This window comes from Pseudopipra pipra, chromosome 6 (assembly GCF_036250125.1).
Source record: "Pseudopipra pipra isolate bDixPip1 chromosome 6, bDixPip1.hap1, whole genome shotgun sequence".
Taxonomy (NCBI): domain Eukaryota; kingdom Metazoa; phylum Chordata; class Aves; order Passeriformes; family Pipridae; genus Pseudopipra; species Pseudopipra pipra.
In genome coordinates, this window is record NC_087554.1 from 60,394,150 (window position 1) to 60,406,870 (window position 12,721).

The following is a 12,721-nucleotide window of genomic DNA, read 5'->3' on the forward strand; positions in this document are numbered from 1 at the left end:
ACCTGGAGCTGGTCTGGGGGACTTTTTTTCCTCACTCCTGTAGGAAAAATGACATCAGGGATGGTTAAATGAGGTGTAAGGATCCCCATTCCCAATGCAGCCCAGCCTGCATCACAGAAAGAAGAAACTTTGCACAACGCCCTGCTCAAGGACATGGATGGAGACGATTATGGAGGAGCCCTTCCCAGCACTGAAGGAGCCATACAAATAGCATTTACCAGGCTGCCCAGCAAAGTCATACTCACTTGTGAGCCAAAAAAGAAAAACTCACATTCTCATATTTACAGCCACTACCACTTCAACTGTTTCTGCCAGGGCTGAGTCATTCCCAGTGATGCCTGTGAGGAGGTCCCAGGGAGGAGGTCCTTCATCCCACCACAGCACAGAGAACTCATGGACAGCTCACACACATGTATTTCCAAGTGAAAAAATATTTCAAGGCGTCAGAAGCCGCATTTCTGGAGCTGTGAATAATACACAGGCAAAGAACATGGTTTGCTTATGATAAGCCAGGATGACAACCCACTGGAAATGTAAAAATAATTTAATGAATAAGTATATTTAGATTTATAACCCCACAGCAGCTTTATTTATAGGGATGCCAATCACTTTTACACAGATATAAAATTGGCTGGCAGAATGCCTTAAACTAAATCCAGAAACCCATCTGTAACAAATCTAAGCCGTGATATCTCCACGTACGTTTGGCCAAACAATAACGCTAATGCCAGTCATCTTCACTTTAAACATACAGATGGGCTGATGGGGGATGTTGCCAAGACTTCCACACAGCCAAAGATGGATGAATTCCACTATCACCTACTATAAACTGGTTGGGAGAACGACCAGATGAAGGAAAAACAGTCACCATCTGGGCTGTGTGTATTCTAATACCAACGCGACACTGGCTGGAGGGCAAGCCCGCATCCAGCTGGCTACAGGTGAACCTCTATCAACACCTTTCATCCCTGAAATGGAGAGCTATAAGCAAGGAAAAAAAACCATGGAACTCTGCAGCACCTTTAAAAGATGGTGAGATTAGGACTAGGACTAGTTTTTTTTGATCCATTGCTCAAGACACAAAGCTGGGATAGAGGAAGATGCAAGAGAAATTAACTGAAAGTCATCACTTGGCACTCAGTCTCAAAGCAGATGAGGATTTCTAGTGATCCTTGACCAGGATCTCACAACTTTATCTAAACCTGCAGATGTCAAGGGGAGCAATTGCTGTGGATTTCCACAGGGCTGGCGACCACCTGGAAAACTGAAAAGTCACAACTAATTCACAAGCAACGAAGAAAAAAACTGCTCTTTGTACCAGTGGGGCTTCTGGGGTCTGGTTGTCTCAGAAATGGGGCAAAACAGACAAAACCACATCTTGCCCATGAAATTCGCAGTATTTTGGCAAATGCCAAAACAGAAAAGGTTACTCTGGAATATTACTTTGAATAGCTCTGGGAACAAACCCAGCATTAATTTTCAACACTTATTCAGCAAATGATTTGAATAAACTGGGGAAGGCTCACACACACATACTGACAGCATTATTTTGTAGATTTTTGCCTCTGCTCCCGAGATAATTTATGACAAAACAACTCCCAGCACAGACAATCGCCTTCCAGGCCAATGCATGGATTCAACTGACCCTGCCCTGGGGACAAGGTAACCTCTCCAGATCCCTTCCAGCACAATTTTAGTACTATTTTACACCACAGACTATTTTCACACTGGCATTTGCTCCGATTTATCCTTGGAAATAAGTATGTCTAAAAGAATAATTGATGGAAAGAAAAACACAAACCCAACAGCAGTTTTCTCGCTCAAGGACAAAGCAAAGGGAAACAACCAAGCTCAGAGCTACGGCATCCTCGATCCAAATGTTTTCCAAAACATTTCCAAATGTTTCCCAAAGCTTCCAGATGAAGCTTTCATAACTAGGCTGCAACCCCACCAAAGCCTCAGGCACTGAGCGCGGCGTCAACGGTGCGTGGCAGTGCCCGCCAAAGAGATGGCTGGTGATGACTTTGACAAAGACACACGTGCCAGAACACAACCAAGACCCTTGCAGAAGAAACAACAGTGTTCCAAAATAAAACTGCCTCTGCTTTCTCCTTCTACAGCTCCATTGCTGTGTGGGCTTTCAGGAAGAGTCAGTCCCCCTGTGCTTGTCACTGGTGAGGCCACACCTCGACTACTGTGTCCAGTTCTAGGCCTCTCACAATAAGAAAGACACTGAGGTGCTGGAGCATGTCCAGAGAAGGGCAGTGGAGCAGGGGAAGGGTCTAGAGAGTGTCCTGTGAGGGGTGGCTGAGAGAGCTGGGGGTGTTCAGCCTGGAGAAGTGGAGGTTCAGGGGGGACCTTACTCCTCTTTACTACTACCTGAAAGGAGGTTGTAGCCAGGACAAGAGGAAATGGCCTCAAGCCACACCAGGGAAGGTTCAGACTGGACACCAGGAAGAGTTCCTTCACTGGAAGGGTTGCCAAGCATTGGAACAGATTGCCCAGGGAAGCTGTGGAGTCACCATCCCTGGAAGTGTTCAGGAAACCACAGGGTGTGGCACTTAGGGCTATGGTTTAATTGACAAGGTGGTGACTGATTGGTCAAAGGTTGGACTCAATGATCTTGGAGGCCTTTTCCAACCTTACTGATTCTATGAATACATGTAGTCAGATGTCCTCACCTTCATGACAGGCTTTTGAGTTTATTCCAAGCACCTAAGGAAATTCCTCCTCTGCCTCTAATACACTGGAATGATGACAAATAACAAATAATACAATAAAATGATTCAATAAAATAATTTAAAAAATATTTTTTAAACCCACATAAATGTGGAAAGGTAAAGAGAGAAAACCATACATTTTCTATACCTCAGCAAAAAATGCTGAAGTTTTGTCCAGACATCAACAAATGTGGACATTTATGATTATTACACAGCCAAAACTGAGACAGTTGTGGGAGATGCTGGTCTGAGCAGCTGGCCATAACCACAGCAGCCAAAGGATGAGCAGTGAGGTCTCAGCAGAGCTCAGCTGCAAGAACTGATCTGGGGACTGGGGAGCTGGCACACAGCAGGTCTCCATCCTCAGCCTCCTCACCCCTCTGCTGACACAACTTCTATCCATGCCAACGGCTTGTCAGAAACAGCAGTGTCTGTAGAGCAGAGTCTCAGAGTCCTTCAAAGCCCAGAGCTGATCTCCACCTCTTTCAACATGCTTCTGGACACAATCAAAGTCCAGAGCAGGCTCCTCTCCAAAGAAGGCCTCCTATCAACTGTACATGGGTTTTGGATTAGACCTTTTGTAGAGTAGAAAAAAAAAAAAAGCCTTGCTCAAGGATGATAAAGTCTAGACGCTACAATATATTTTCCAGCTGATGCAGCAAACCTAAAAAGCCCTCCCTTGATCTTTGGACTGCCACGATCAAAGCCATTATCCCATTCGGAGCCCTTCTGAAACTTCAGCTTCCAAATGTGCAAGTTATTTTTAAAATCTAAACCAGGCCAAGCCTCTTGTTTGGAGTTTTATGAGGAAAATGGGGTGTGCTCTTCCCAAACCTTCCCCCACCATGTCTGGAAGAGGCTGGTGGGCACATGGTGGAGGACAAGAGCAAGGAAGCAGCCCTGTGTCTGGAGGTACCTCAGTGGCATCTGGTGGCCACGATCTGCTTGCATGGAAGGACACAGCTGGTCTCCCCAGGGGGGCTACCCTGTGGGGAATAGTCCCCATCCTTGACAGAGATGGAGTTTTTTGGAAAGCAAACATCCTTTGTATTCCCATCTTTAGGATGTACATCTGCCTTTGGCATCCTCCATCACAAAGGTGCACTGTCTAGAGAAGAGCAACGAGGCTGGTGAAGGGATTCAAGCACAAGTCCTATGAGGAGAGGCTGAGGGAGCTGGGGTTGTTTAGTCTGAAGAAGAGGAGGCTCAGGGGAGACCTCATCACTCTCTACAACTACCTGAAAGGAGGTTGTAGCCATGTGGGCATCGGTCTCTTCTCCCAGACAACCAGCAGTAGGACAAGAGGGCACAGTCTTAAACTGTGCCAGGGGAGGTTTAGGTTGGATATTAAGAAGAAATTTTTTCCAGAGGGAGTAATCAGATATTGAAAGGGGCTGCCCAGGTGGTGGATTCACCGTCCGTGGAGGTTTTTAAGATGAGACTAGATGTGGCACTAGGTGCCAAGGTCTGGTAACCACAGTGGTGTTGGATCAAGGGTTAGACTTGATCTCGGAGGTCTTTTCCAATCTGGTTGATTCCATGATTCTATGATTATTCTGGAGCCCAAGAAAAGGAAACAGCTTGAAATACTTTCATTTTCTACAGAAATTAAATCAAACTGAGCACAATGAACTTGCTTTACCAGGTAGCAGGATGCCCAAGTGCACAAATAACATCCAGTTCTGTGCCAAAGGACAACCAGGGAAATAAGGTATTTCAGGGGGAAAAAAAAAAAATCATTCTCCAGTCTCTTGGAGAAGTGTTTCAGGTGGCTGACAGAAAAGAAGAAATACACAGCCCTGCCAAAGGGGCTTCAGCTCTGCCTTAAGTGAGATGCTCATATAGAGGTGGATGGAAGACCAGCCAGCTCATCCCAAACCAGCTGGTGCTGTGTGATGAGCACCAAAGCTCCTGGAATGCCATGGCCTCTGTGGGAGAGGGGACTCATGGTCACTCCCAACTGCCAAAGCTTGCAGCAGCCAGACTGGCAAAAGTCAAGAGATGGATGGTCTGGAGTGATGAGGACCATGGGGAGAGCTGGAACTTTTTGAAAGCATATGGCCACGAAGCTGCCCCTCCCATGACCCAAAGTCGACTTTTAACAGGGGGACATTCTTCAAAGAGAGATGGGGACAGGAGGTGGCTCCCGCCACAGAAAGCAGCACAGAGCATTCACACGCTGCAAAGTTATTTAAAAGCCAAATGAGGCTCCCTAGTGAACACTTAATTTAACCGAGCAACTTCTAAGGCACCAGGCAAATGAGCCACGTCATCTCCTTTTCCCCCCAGCATCCGTCTCCACAACTCTGCCCACCTCCCTTCCCCTTTGTGCTTTCACCCTCCTCAACTCCCAGCAGCTCTGCTCCTCCTCCCCACCTCTCACTCTGCCCAAACTAAACAGACCTGCAAAAGGCTGAGTGAAGCAGGCAGGCACACACCAGTAGGATGGGGATTAGAGACCTGCCACCCCCTCCAGCATCCCTCACTGTGGCTGGAGGGACCATGCCGGGCAGGAGCAGTGGCTGTGCTGCACATCACACATTCCCAGTGCTTCAAGAGGTGTTGTCTGAACCTCCACCAGCTTTCCAGCTGGGTAAACATCAAGATAAAAATCAGGTTGACAGGCTTTCTTAAGAATATTTCCATCAAATCGGACTTTTCCCACCTCCACACACACCGGAGCAGAAAGTGCGAGGGCCACCAGCAACCCAGTGCTGGCTGTGACAGCTGCCACGTCAGTCCCAGAGGGGACAGAGGATTTGTCAGCATCTCTCCAAAATGTTGCTCTGGAGGTGGGTGAGGCGGACAGGACGTGGGAAACATGCCCAGCAGAGTCCAACACATGACCCATGACTGTGGCTCATCTTTACTCTCCCAATAAAATGCTGAGAGAAGATGGATTTCAACCTCAGCCTTCACACAAGTGCATTTCCCTGGGTCTAGTGAAGCCACCAAAGCCCTGTAGATCCCACTGGTCCCACCTTGTCCTCATGCTGGCCCCCTCCCTCTCACAAGGTTCTCCCAGGGAAGGAGAGCAGAGCCCAGTGAGGCTTCCCAGCCATCCCATCCTCCTCTGCAGTGATTTTCTGTGTCTTTCTCCTCTCCCATCTATGTCGGAGATGGGAAGAGTGTGCATCACCAGTCCCCCTTCCCAAACCAAACATGCAAATACAGGCTGAAAAAACACCCAGTTTCCAATTGTGGTCAACTTACAGTGGTAACTAATTTCCAGACAGAGCTGGGATTTTTATAATGGATACCACTGGGTTAAGGAGTCAAAGCCATAACCGTACGAATGAAAGCAAAACCCCTTTATTTCTGTAAGGCCATTTTTTCCCCCCTCCTCCTGGAATGACAGGGAGTAATACAGCTCTTGCCAGTTTACTGAGGTATACACCAAAGCTTGGCTGAAAGCAACCTCATTAAACTGGCTGGGTTGTCCAGCACCAGTCCAAACACACAGTCCTCTGATCACCACATGACGGGCTGGGAACCAAAGGCAACTCACAATTAAACCCGTGACAATCAGGAAAAATCCTTACAACCTCCCCCCCAAGCAGAATCCACCAACACCAGCCCCACCCTCCCTGCCTTTTTTTTATTTATTTATTTACTTACATAAGCAGCATGACAGATAACTTGGAGGAAATCAGATGCTTTAATGATTAAGCGACACTTAGGCAGCACACTGGAAGGTAAATACGCCCCTTGGAAATCCTGCAACAAAAACAGAAGGTATAAACAGACAGTAACTAATTATTCTGATTAAATCTTGGAAGACCTGAAATACCCGACTGCAGCAGAACAAAGCCAACTGTGCGCCGGGGCTGCTCACGAAAATAAAGTCACGCCCTTTTTTAAAAGAATTCACCCAAATAAACCTAAGTGCTTCTGTGTTGTTTTTGTTTGCGTGCATGTTTCTTAAAAGTCTGAGGCGGCCGATAGGAAACCTCTGCCGTACCCTGGAGGGATCCCATCACCTTCAGCTAAAATTAGACTTCAAGGGAAGCGGGTGAAGGCAGGTGTCTCCGACCTGCTCCAGCACGGTGAGGCTCCCACCACACGCTCGAGGAGCGGCGCGTTGGGGTTTTTTCCTCCCTTCCCATCGAAACCAAAAAAGAAAGGTGTTTTGGGACTGAAAGAAATTAAGGAAAATAAATAAATAAGGGGTGCTCCTAAGGAGAGGGGAAAGGGCAGCAGGTCTACCCCGCTGCCAGGCTCAGAGGGATCCGAGCCAGGAATGGGATGTGAGCAGGTGAGGATGCAGCTGAGCCACAGGGACCGGACAGGATGTAATAGGATTGCTCAACATAGCAGTGAGAGGAACTGGCAAAGCCCACCAGCAGCTCATCCACCATTGTGGATGCAGAGTAAGGCACTTGCTTTATTGTGGCCCACAATACCAGCACCAGGAGCCTCTGTTACAGCAGACGGCATGCAGGACAAGACAGGGGGATGTGCTCAGGAGACATTCCTGTACTCTCTTTGCCTTCGAGGAAAACCATCATTTTCCTCCGCCCTTTCTCTCTGCCCTCCCCCCACCACACTAAATGCCAGTGGAGCTCAGGGGAATATTTAATCTCAAACCTCAGTAATCAATCAGTTCACCCTCACGCATGAGAAAGAGTCACAGCGGTAAGCACCAAATCCCATTTCCATCCAGCAATACGACGGTTTAATTACGTACATAACAATTTCCCTTTTAACATAAATCCCGAGCAGATCCAGGCAGCCTCCAGGTTGTGGGTGGGGAAGGACACGGGGATGGGGAAGAACACGGGGATGGGGAGGAAGAAAGGGAGGAGAAACCATTATGGCAATTATTTAAAATGACAACTTTATACAGCTGCTCCAGTTTGCCATTGGCACAGCGATGCTCTGACCTTGCGTTTGCTGTCCCAGAGGATGGGCAGCAAGCCCACATCCAGCCCTGCCACCAGAAGCTGCATCTGTTTCATCCCAACACAGCAGCAACCATGCAGGAAAAAGGGTATGGAAAATGCAAGATGGGCACACATGGAAAGGCCTGCCCAGGCTGTGATACAAATAACAGCAAAGGAGTCTCTCTGCCAGTACAGTGAGACTTACTCCAGAGCCTGTTCACATCAAAGGGAGGCTTTCTAGCTGGGTCTGAGCAGGTTTGGGATCACTCCCTGCCAACACCTGTTATTTCCAAGCGCAAGAATGGCCGGACCAGCAGGACCATCACACAGCTGCCAGTGCAACAAGTAGGCAGCTGTGAGCAACATCCCTCTTTCACCCAACCAGACCAGTCCCGAGGGGCATAGCTCACAAACAGCCATGCTGAGATATATACATATAGTTTTTAAATATAAACACATGCACAGACTTTTCTAATATACAGGAACAAAAGAGGGGACACCCCGCTGAAACCCCATGTGCAGCTCCGCTGCGCTCGCAGCGACGAAGGAAATGAGAAGCAGAGACCAGGCACACACCCACTTTGCCGTGGTGTGTTTTGTCTCTGGGAACGTTTCTGGATTCTCCAGCATGAGCTTTGACCTCCAAGAGATGCAAAATCGCCTCGCAGCCTCTCTGGAGGAGGAGTGGAGGGGTCTCTGGGAGCTCAGCCAGGCAGGTGGAATGGGATGGAGAGCTGGGCTCCAGGTGCTCACAGCAACAGCTGGCCCTAGTCCATGCCCCACCATCTCAGAGATCCCCAAACCACCCACTGTGCCACAAGAATGTGTCAGGAACAACCCCAAATCCACAGTGCACAGAAGAAAGCAAGGTCCCCTCACAGGTCTTGGCAGCAGGATGAGCCCATCCATGACCACAGTTCCAGCCTCACCAGCCCACAGTGCTCAGACAAAACAAGGAAAACAAGCTTGGGAGTGGAGCTTTGACTCCTCTGACTTTTCTATGGGTAGCAGAAATGTGTTTCTGAATCCTCTTTTTTCAGGCAGATCCAGTGACAGGCTTTGTAAACAAACGTGCAGTGCTTTCAAGGGGCTTACAAAAGCAGCTTTTGGAAGGGGAGGTGGCATAGAGCAACTGGAACTCTTCAATTCCTCTTCAGAGGAAGCATCACATGGAGATGTGAAAGGGAAACCTACCTGTAACCCAGATTCCTGCACTGTGGTCTCCTTCAAAGGCTGATGCTCACTCCTCTCCTTTTTTTTTGGCTTCAGTTTTACCAAGATCTGTAACATCAGGAACCGCTTGGCACAACAGACCAAATCCTCAAACTCCACACATAGGGAAGCTCTTGCCCTTACACCCTCCCTGATCTCTTTAGCCCACACCAGGAGGTGCACAATTAAGACAGATCAGGCACCATCAGGCACCGGCAGCATGTTTCCAGAGGATCCGGCTGTATCCCCATCCTCTCCTAAAGAGCAGAACTTCACAGTGCAATTCAGGACAGAGACACTCCGTGAAGTATCTAGAGCAAATTAAACCTCCCAGGCACAGCAGCAAGCATGGATTTATTGATTCATGGAAAACGTCCTTATAAATTACTTCATTCAGATCAACGGGACAAGACAAAACGAGGACTATCCTCAGCAGCAAGAGGTTGCAGTGCTATCATTTCAGTCCCTCATTCTAGAAGAAAACACTTTTTCAGAGCAGACAGATCTTACAGGACTTCAGAGGGCTGGCACAGGACGATACAGAGGCCATTGAGGATCTGTCACATCTCACCTGGTCCCCACCTCTCTGCCCCACAGTAGGCAGAGACAATGGATGATTTTTGCAAGTAGGCAAAAATGCTGCTTGACATCAATTTCACATCTGCAGGCGCTCCATCCACACCTGCTTGTTGCCTTACACAGGGCTGCAGTCACTGGGTGGGATGGAACACACAGGGGATGCCTCCAACAGCATCTTGATCACTGCCCCAGCCACCCCTCCAGCACTTGCTCACCATGGGATAGGGAGGTGGGACTGCCTGCCCGGTGAGATGGGGCACAGATCCATGCACATCTCTCCTGCATGTCCTCCTCCAGCCCTGTGAAGCTACACTAGAAGTGACTGCTCTGAAAGTGATTTCTCATGGAGAATGGGGCTCCCAAATGTTGCAGCTTCTTAATATCATCTGCTTCTCTTGCTAATGATGGCTTAATACGCTTTCATCAAGCTCAAACTCCCTTCAGGGCTACCTGTGGTCTGGATCCAGGATGCTGAGCCAAGGCTAAGGCCATTTTCTGCAAGTGTTTATTCCAGTGGTTAAATGCAGCTAATAAATAAATAAATATCCAGATGTACCTGTGCCCTGTTCAGGACTGCACACATCTGTCTTTTGCTTCCAGGCATGGGCTGTTTGCTGAAGAGCTGCTGATTGCCCACCACCATCCCCCTGACAAAGCAATATACACTTCCATTTGATAGTTTCTTGATGAAGAGGAGAGAGGAGCGTTCCCAATCCCCAGCACAAAGCACTTCCCCAGCGTTTTTGCACTTGCAGCATTCCCCCACACCCTCATCAGTCAGACCATGGTCAGGCACTGCCCTTCCACCACGGGGTGAGCAGCAGCCCTGCTCCCAAACTGCCTTTTACAAGAGTGGGTGCAGCTACTCACAGCTCAAAATGCTTTCCACAGCTCCAGATCACCTCCTGGGATCAGTTCCCAGGTTCCCTATCTTCAGATCACCTCCTAGTTTTTAAAATCAGTGCAAATTTGAGACACACTTCAAAACACCATCAGCGAAGATGCTGAGTCACATGGTTGGATGCCTCCAGGATGGTACCCACAGACGTCTTCTAGGAATGCCTCTGCCTCCCGTGAACTCCCCCGCTGGAAACATTAAAACTACAATTATTGCAGCAGATTAATAAAGAGTACAGCATCTCTGGCAGCAATCTGAGGCAAGGACTCTCAGCAGCAATGAGTTCAAGCTATCAGGGCACATGGGCACACACAGCTGTGTTTGTGGTCCCCCAGTGATCCCAGTCACCTACGCCCTGCCACGCTGCCTCACCCGTTCCCCAAAACACACCCCATTTCCCCAAGCACTGATTAGTATTTTGATAAATAAACGTGTCTCATCACATCTATTCACTTAACTCGCCATCGAGGGGTTGCCATTCCCACGTGCATTGGCTTTGCAGGATAAAATGCTAATGGGTTTCACAGCTCCAGTGTGATGTGGTCCCTCGCCTCCTCACAGCCCCAAGGGCATGGCTCCCGGCACCCCAACATCCTCCTGGTGCTCCAGCATCCTCCTGGCTCATGGAGCAGGAACTGCTGCTGTGGATAAGCCATCTGCCTCCACCCTATTCTGCGTCTGGTGGGGAGAAAATGGTCCCTTCACTTGGTGAGAATTTAAAAAATTAACGGGCTTGCACCACTGCAGTGTTTGCAAATGTCCCCTTGCAGCAGAGGAGCTGTGCAAGGCACTGGGGGGCACAGGTGATGGAAACAGAGGGTGCCAGCTGCCACTCACAGCTCTTGGGGTTACAATAAATAACACTGCAGTGCCCAGAACTGAGAGTTGGGAGGGCTGCAAGCTCTGTCAGCCCTTCCCAGCACAGATGAGAGGGAGAGTGAACTGGCATGTGTGCTTTGTGCAGGTCCCTACACCCCTGGCTGATGGGTCCAAGCACTTTCTGGTTGCTCTGTCTCAGAAATCACCCGCATTGTGAATATCTTTGAGGTCAGGCACAGCAGCATTGGGGACTATCGCTCTCCACTGCAGTCCTAAAATGCTGCAGTCTTGCTGTGGCACAGCCCAAGAGCATCCCTGAGCACTGCACGCTTCCTTCAGCTGCTGGTACTGAAAAGTGAGGAAAGGGGAGGAAGCAGGAGAAGGAAGGGGAAGACTCGGTCCTGTGGGCTTTTAATAGGCTTGGGGTTAGACCAGCACTGGCAAGCTGTGAACATCCAGCTAAATTGGGCACTGCATGACCTGGAGCTGGTGCTGGGAAAACATCAAACATCCCACAAGCTCAGGTGAGAGACCACCCTGCTGCTTTGCCCAGATGTGAGGCACCCTCCCTGCTCCTCTGCCCGTGCCATGGGCTCAACCAACACCACAACCCAACTAGGAGCATCACATGCTTCCCCTCAGCTGCTGCCTGTGCACACCTGAAGTAATACAGAACAGTCAGTGTCAAACAGGAATATACCCATTCCTTCACTCACAGGAAATCACTTAAAATGGCAAAGAGGAAAGGCAGAGCGTGGGGCTGGAGCCAAGCCCAACAAACACTGCAGGGATGGAGGGGCAGAGGACATGCCACCACCTGCTGTGGCTTTCACCCTCAGCGGGGGACCTCCTTCCAACAGTACCTGTGGGAACACCTGTGCTTTCAGAGCAGCCCATTGAGGGCAGGGAAGTGAGAGCTCATCTTTCTGAGCTGAAAACTCACCCTATGGTGGAGTGCTGCTCTGCTCCTGAGACACCAGGAAAGCACAAACTGCCCTGCCCCTGGAGACCAGAGAGTTCTCTGCTTCTCTGAACTAACAAATTTGACACAGAAGCCAAGGAGCTGATCTTTCAAGGGTGAAGCTGATTTCCCCTACTTTTATCTAAAATTTGGGGCAGGCACTGATCTCTTCTCTCTGGTGACTAGTGATAGGACTCAAGGGAATGGCATTAAACGGTGTCAGGGGAGGTTTAGGTTGGGTATTAGGAAAAGGTTCTTCACCCCGAGGGTGGTTGGGCACTGGAAAAGGCTCCACAGGGAAGTGGTCATGGCCTGACAGAGTTCAAGGAGCATTTGGACAACATTCTCAGGCACATGGTGGGATTCTTGGGGATGGTCCTGTGCAGGGCAAGGAGTTGGACTTGATTATCCTTGTGCATCCCTTCCAACTCAGGACATTCTATGCTTTTATGATAATTTTCCTTCCCTCTCCACCTGTAAGCCAAATCAGGGATAAAGCAAGTCAGTGGCTCATTATTTTGGACCACAACGAGATATATATTTTTTTCTTTTTAATTAAAGGGAAACTCATTAACTCAAACACTTCAATCAGCTTAATTATCCCAATCCAGGAGTTTGCTGTTGTTTTTGGGTTTTTTTGGTTTTTTTT

General features: G+C 48.9%; 1 protein-coding gene across 3 annotated transcripts in view; it reads right to left on the reverse strand.

Moving 5' to 3' along the window:
* DAAM1 (dishevelled associated activator of morphogenesis 1) overlaps nucleotides 1-12,721 on the reverse strand; it is a 95,031-nt gene that overhangs the window by 68,816 nt on the left and 13,494 nt on the right. For 2 of the 3 annotated variants that reach the window (XM_064659479.1, XM_064659478.1), the window contains exon 2: nucleotides 6,339-6,437. The exons of the other annotated variant lie outside the window; for it this stretch is intronic. The gene's annotated coding sequence lies outside the window, so the exon portion shown is untranslated. The remainder of the gene's footprint in view (nucleotides 1-6,338; nucleotides 6,438-12,721) is intronic. 3 annotated transcript variants of the gene reach the window in all.